Below are 6,684 nucleotides of genomic sequence, written 5' to 3' on the forward strand. Positions count from 1 at the left end.
AATTCCACATAGTAAGCCACCTGTGAACTATCTTGATAGTTTGAATGACTAATGTGTGGTTTTTGGGAGGGGGGTGAGGGGGTGAGAGAACCTGGATTTGTGCAGGAAATGGCCCAACTTTATTATCATGCACATTGTGTAAAGAGTTGTCACTTTGGATGGGCTATCACCAGCAGGAGAGTGAATTTGTGTGGAGGGTGAGAAAACCTGGATTTGTGCTGGAAATGGCCCACCTGATGATCACTTTAGATAAGCTATTACCAGCTGGACAATGGGGTGGGAGGAGGTATTTTTTCATACTCTCTGCGTATATATAAAGTCTGCTGCAGTTTCCACGGCATGCATCTGATGAAGTGAGCTGTAGCTCACGAAAGCTCATGCTCAAATAAATTGGTTAGTCTCTAAGGTGCCACAAGTACTCCTTTTCTTTTTGTGAATGACTAAAGGTATTATCTGAGAAAGGACCCATTGAACAGAGATCACAAACTAATGGCTTGCTTTTATCAAAGCCACTGTAGTGGAGTTGCCTGTCAGCACCCAGCCTGCTTCCATTATAAAGGAAGCCTCTGGCCTGATCCTTTCATCTCTAGTCTGCTTAAACTTTAAATAGGAAAAGTATAAGTTGTAAGATGGAGATCTTCCAAATAAATATTTGGAATACCGTGGAAAATGCATGGAAGGACTTAAACAGCCCCTGCATGTGACCTGCGTATTGGACTATAACCCCTTAAATTGATTCCAGAAAGACATTTAGCCCTACAGCTTCACCATCTCTGCTATGAAACTGACCTAAGGACCTTACACATATTTGTATGTATACTGAACTTTTAACTATTTGCAACTCTCCTTTCTTTTTTCATTTTTAGTTACTAACGGATTAGCATTAGCATGATTATTTGGTAATATCTGAGACTCATGTTGATCTGGGGATAAGCATCCAGTCTTTTGGGATTTGTGAACCACACATATGGTGAATCAGGTTTTCAGTAACTGCTCACTATATAAGACTTGGCTGTCTAGATGGGAGCCAAGGGCTGGAATGATTAAAGGAGAGTGTATTTGGCTTCTTGTTTCCAGGATGGTATTACAGAAGTTATTTTGTTACTGGCTTGGTGAATCTAATGATAGAATAAACCAAGAGTTTTGGGGATTGTCTGCCCTATTTCTTGCCATCTGGCCTGAGTGTGGCATTCTCAGGTGGCCCATGTAGGCACATCTTCCCCTTGCCAAGAGAGAGTATGGTGCATGATGGGGGATGTAGTCTGACCAGGGACCCTGGCCTTTAAAGGAAAATGAGAGTGTGAGACCCCTTACAATTCTATGATGCACCACTGCAGTATTTCCAAAATGGAATATTTCATTTTTTGGATTTATTTTGTATTTGAATATTTGCTATAAAGTCATAATTTTCCATGGGAAAAAAACTGATCAGGTCTAATAGAAACAATGTTGTTAATGTGGATATTTGCACACTCTTTCTGGGGTCACTTTTTCTGGCGAGGTTTAAAAAAAAATGGTGTGGCAGTTTAGCTTATTCTGTCCTCACCATTCTAGCCCCCAACTAATTCTCCCCACTCTAATTCTCTCTTTCCCTGTAAGTAATAAGGTGGTGAATTCTTCTTCTGATGCACTGTTACATTGCCCCAGGTAATGAACAGCTGTGTCTTCTCAGTTCTCCAACTTGGGGTGCTCCTTGCCCTGCTTCATTGTGTAAGCTACCACTCCTGGTCAGCTCACACGGAGCCTCCAGCATGTAAGTTACCTTCAGTTATAGTATGAGTGCAATAGCCAGCCACTCATGAATTACACAGCAGGATAACACCAGCACATTCCCAGTTCCAGACTTTCCCCAGGAAGTGTACATCTTGTACTACCTTGCCCTCTCCTGGATGATGCCAGCTCATATGAAGTCCATCATTTTATTAATAGAAAATGATATGCACCAATCTTGTTGTCTCAAATGAAGTTTCCCCACACACTTTGGTTTAGATAAAACAATAAAACAAGGGTTTTTTTTTAATTACAGAAAGATGCATTTTAAGTGACTACAGGTAATGAGGTATAAATGTCAGAATTGGTTACAAGAATATAAAAATAAAATGCAACTCATACCTAACTTAACAAGCTAAGTGAATTCAAAGCAAACGTTTCTCTCACCACATGTTACAGCAGTCTTACTGGGTGAATTCCTTTCAGTCAGGAACCCTTCCCCAGACCAAAGCTGTTTCCTTTGCTCTTCAGGTGTTGTGGATTCAATGGATAGAGAGAAAGGGAGGAACGCTTTGGAGTGCCTCTCTCTCCTCTTATAGTTTTCTCCTCAAGAATCATCTCCAGCTGAGGTTCAGGAGACAAAGTCTGTGTGGACAGGAACTCCCACCTGTTTTATTTGTCAAGATATAGATTTCCACCCACATCCTCTTTTCTGCCACAGAATGGCTACTTAACCAGGTGATGGTCCATTTGATTTTGCTGACACCTGGCTGAGGCATTTGTCTGTGGGGAGCTGGTTTGTAGTTGATCTCACACCCCCCCACACACACACACATTTAGAATATATCTAGTGATACCATACAGAGGATGCCTATAATTTTACATGCCACGTTGCCACACATATTTTACAAGGACAAAGATGATCAGCAAAATGTATGAGGTTTCAAATGATAACTCACAAGGCATACTTTGTACAAAATTAATCAGTCCAATAAAATGAGTGAATATAGGGGTACCAACTGTGACATCCACTTCTTAGTGGATGCTGGAATCTTGCTTGGACATGCTAATTCCCACCTTTTTTGTGCCAGGTTTAGCTATTAACTACATCCAACAAATAAGTGTCTTACTCTAGGCAGAACAAACTGGTGTCTGGGGCAGAAGTCTTTGCAGAGGGAAATATTAGACAAGTAAGCTGAAAGAGGAATCATGCGTTGAGATTTAGGTTTTCTTATTGTAATTTGAGTTGCCAATAAAGCCAAACTCCAAGAAAGGTGCAAGTTTGGACTAAAGTCTGTATAGAGTCTCTTCCTAGACTAGAGGGATCTCCAGCCGCTTAAGCGTCTCATTTTTAAGTCTGAAGCCATGATTCTAGCAGAAGTAGTTATGGACCTAATCACCATCCATCCAACCATATATAGACCACAGATTATTCTTATGACTAGAACTGGCCAAAATGGTAAGATGGCATTTCAGTATTTTGAAATTTGTTTTCATTTCAAGTTAAAACAAAACTTTTTTTTTTCCAGACTGTCTTGTGAACTGGAAATCCCAACAAATTTTCATTTTGGAATTCCCAGGACTTCCAGACTCCCTACTGCTCAGGCAAGAGCCAAGTCCAGGTTACATTTTGGGCTCTCAGGTCTTTCAGGCTCTCAGTTGCACAGCAGGAAGCATGAAAACCGTGACACTGAAGGACTGCCTTGGACCTGCAATCCCCTGTTCTGGGACAGTCCACATAGCAGGAATGTAGCCTGAGCCATGGAAACCCAGATTTTCCAGTGGCTGGCCTGGTGAGTTGTCAGGGAAACAGACAACTAGCAGACAGGGTTCTGTTCCCCTTTCATCCTAAAGCATCCAGTAGTCTGAGGGACACAGGCAAAGCACATTGGCATCTGCCACAAAAGTGGAAAGCTGTGGCCGTGGTAATAACTGGCTAAAGAGGAAGGAGACCGGAATAACTGGCCTAGGAGGAGGAAGCCAGGTGGCTGACAGGAAAGTCCTTCCTCAGAACAGGATATTCTAGAGATGATGGTATGCTATAGGAATATGTTTTAAAGATACTCAATTGCATAAGCTTTAGATAAATCAGATTATTTTTTAGTTTACATGTGCTATTTTGTATTAGTTCCTATATTTCCTCTCAAATTATCTTTGCACTCCATAACAGGAAATAAGCTGTCTGTCTTGTCTTCTTGGCTGAGTGCTGGCTTGAGGTCATAGTGAGCTACATTTTCACATAATGGATTTTGAACTAGGGTGTGATTGCATAAATGCAAATACTTTCGTACAAGCAATTCAAGTTACTAGTGCAAGTGGATATTAGCTACAGGGAATTTTTTGTGTGTGTCGAGAGTTCCATGCCTCATTAAACAAGCAATTGCCAATAAACCTTTAAAACTTGCTCGACTGCCCATATAAAATAATTGTACATACAATTTGGCTTTGTATTCCACTGTGTTTCACAGATTTATTTGGAAATAACTCACATTTTATGCATTTGCTTTTCTTCTTTAAGAAGATTTTTTCAGATTTTATTTCTTCCTGAACACTTTGGCATTATGGCATCAATGAGTTAGAAAATGGCATAGAGAGTACACGTATAAAGTTTGCAAATGATAAAAAGCTGGGAGGGGTTGCAAGAGCTTTGGAAGATAAAATTAAAATTCAAAATGATCTGGAGAAATGGTCTGAAATAGATAGGATGAAATTCAGTAAGGACAAATGCAAAGTATTCCACTTAGGAAGGAACAATCAGTTGCACACATACAAAATGAGAAATGACTGCCTAGGAAGGAGTACTGCAGAAAAGGATCTGGGGGTCATAGTGGATCACAAGGTAACTGAGTCAACAGTGTAACACTGTTGCAAAAAAAGCAAACATCATTCTGGGATGTATTAGCAGGAGTATTGTTAGCAAGACACAAAAAGTAATTCTTCCGCTCTACTCTGCGCTGATTAGGCCTTAACTGGAGTATTGTGTCCAGTTCTAGGCACCACATTTCAGAAAAGATGTGGACAAATTGGAGAAAGTCCGGAGAATTGCAACAAAAATGATCTAAAGATTGAAAAAAATGGGTTTGTTTAGTCTGGAGAAGAGAAGACTGAGAGGGGACATGATAACAGTTTTCAAGTACATAAAAGGTTGTTACAAGGAGGAGGGAGAAAAAATGTTGTTCTTAACCTCTGAGGATAGGACAAGAAGCAGTGGGCTTAAATTGCAGCAAGGGTGGTTTTGGTTGGACATCAGGAAAAACTTCCTAACTGTCAGAGTGGTTAAGCACTGGAATAAATTGCCTAGAGAGGTTGTGGAATCTCCATCATTGGGGATTTTTAAGAGCACGTTGGACAAACACCTGTCAGGGATGGTCTATATCAGGAGTGGGCAAACTTTTTGGCCCGAGGGCCACATCTGAGTATTGAAATTGTATGGCTGGCCATGAATGCTCACAAAATTAGGGGTTGGTGTGGAGGCGGGATGAGGGCTCCGGCTGGGGGTGCGGGCTCTGGGGTGGGGCTGGGAGTGAGGGTTTGGAGTGCAGGAAAATGCTCCAGGCTGGGACCGAGGGGTTTGGAGGTTGGGAGGGGGAATCAGGGCTGCGGCAGGGGGTTGGGGCAGGGGGTTGGGGCACAGAAGGGGGTCAGGATCTGGGGGGTGCTTACCTCAAGCAGCTCCTGGAAGCACAGCATGTCCCCCCCTCCGGCTCCTATATGGATGCACAATCAGATGGCTCTGCATGTTGCCCTGTCCGCAGGTGCCATCCCTGCAGCTCCCATTGGCTGTGGTTCCCGGCCAATGGGAGCTGTGGGAGTGGCACTTGGGGTGGGGGTAGCATGCGGAGGCCCCTGGCTTCCCCTACACATAGGAGATGGAGTGGGGACATGCTGCTGCTTCCAGGAGCCACAGCACACGTGGAGCGGGGTGAGCCCGCAACCCTGCTCTCTGGTGGGAGCTCGAGGGCCAGATTAAAACTTCTGAAGGGCTGGATGTGGTCCCTAGGCCATAGTTTGCCCACTCTGGTCTAGATAATACTTAGTCCTGCCTTGAGTGCAGGGGACTGGACTAGATGACCTCTTGAGGTCCCTTCCAGTTCTATGATTCTATGATCTCTTTTTATTTCCCAATGATGTGTATATTAGTAATTTCTACTGTTTTATATAATGTTTTGAACTGGAAGAGAGCAACAAAGTATTGATAAGCATTTAGTATGCCCTCTTATGTATCCCATTTTTCTTAGATCACTATTCTTAAAATAACCAAAAATCAAATCTCTTCAGCTAGATAGTCATATCATTAGGTACACAAAGAAATCAAGTATTTTTATACTGCTCAATTAGTACAAAATACTCATTTGTAAGTAGTAATATATCAGACTGAGTACTATCAGGCATGGGAGAGAAAGAGGGAAAGACACACTGACTAGGTATAAAACATTTAAAATCAGTTTACCTAGGGAAAATCCAGCCGTGACACTCCTGTGGCTGGCAATAATCCAGTTTTACTGAGATAGGCAGGGGGAGCTACACATGAGCTCCCTGTATTGCACTGTTCAGAAAGTAGGGGGGGAAGGAGGTATGGGCTGAGCTAGGGGAAGGCTGCTGCATGGATCCTCTGTCCTTCCCTGTCCTGCTCTCAGGCATGGCATGTAAGCACTTGTGGAGCCATTCGACTGAAGTGACCTCTGTAGGGTGGCTATAGGAGAGAATTTCTTCTCTCCCCCCATGCCTGGTATCTGGCCTGGCTTCCAGCATATGTGTGTGTTTGTGCCTTCCGTTTCCTCATTGATATTTTCAAAAGAGCTAGTCTGGAATTAAACTGCATAAGTGAAACCAAAGTTTGGCCCAGCCTCTCAAAATCCTGGATGAACATGAACTAATTAATCAGATATATCCTTTAGTAGAAAATGTTCCACTCAAAACTGCTAGCGACAGGTAGCAGTACAAAGGGTTAAAATATTGATTTTAATCTTCTCT

The sequence above is a fragment of the Lepidochelys olivacea genome, assembly GCF_965140295.1.
Source record: "Lepidochelys olivacea isolate rLepOli2 genome assembly, chromosome: 1".
NCBI classification, from domain to species: domain Eukaryota; kingdom Metazoa; phylum Chordata; order Testudines; family Cheloniidae; genus Lepidochelys; species Lepidochelys olivacea.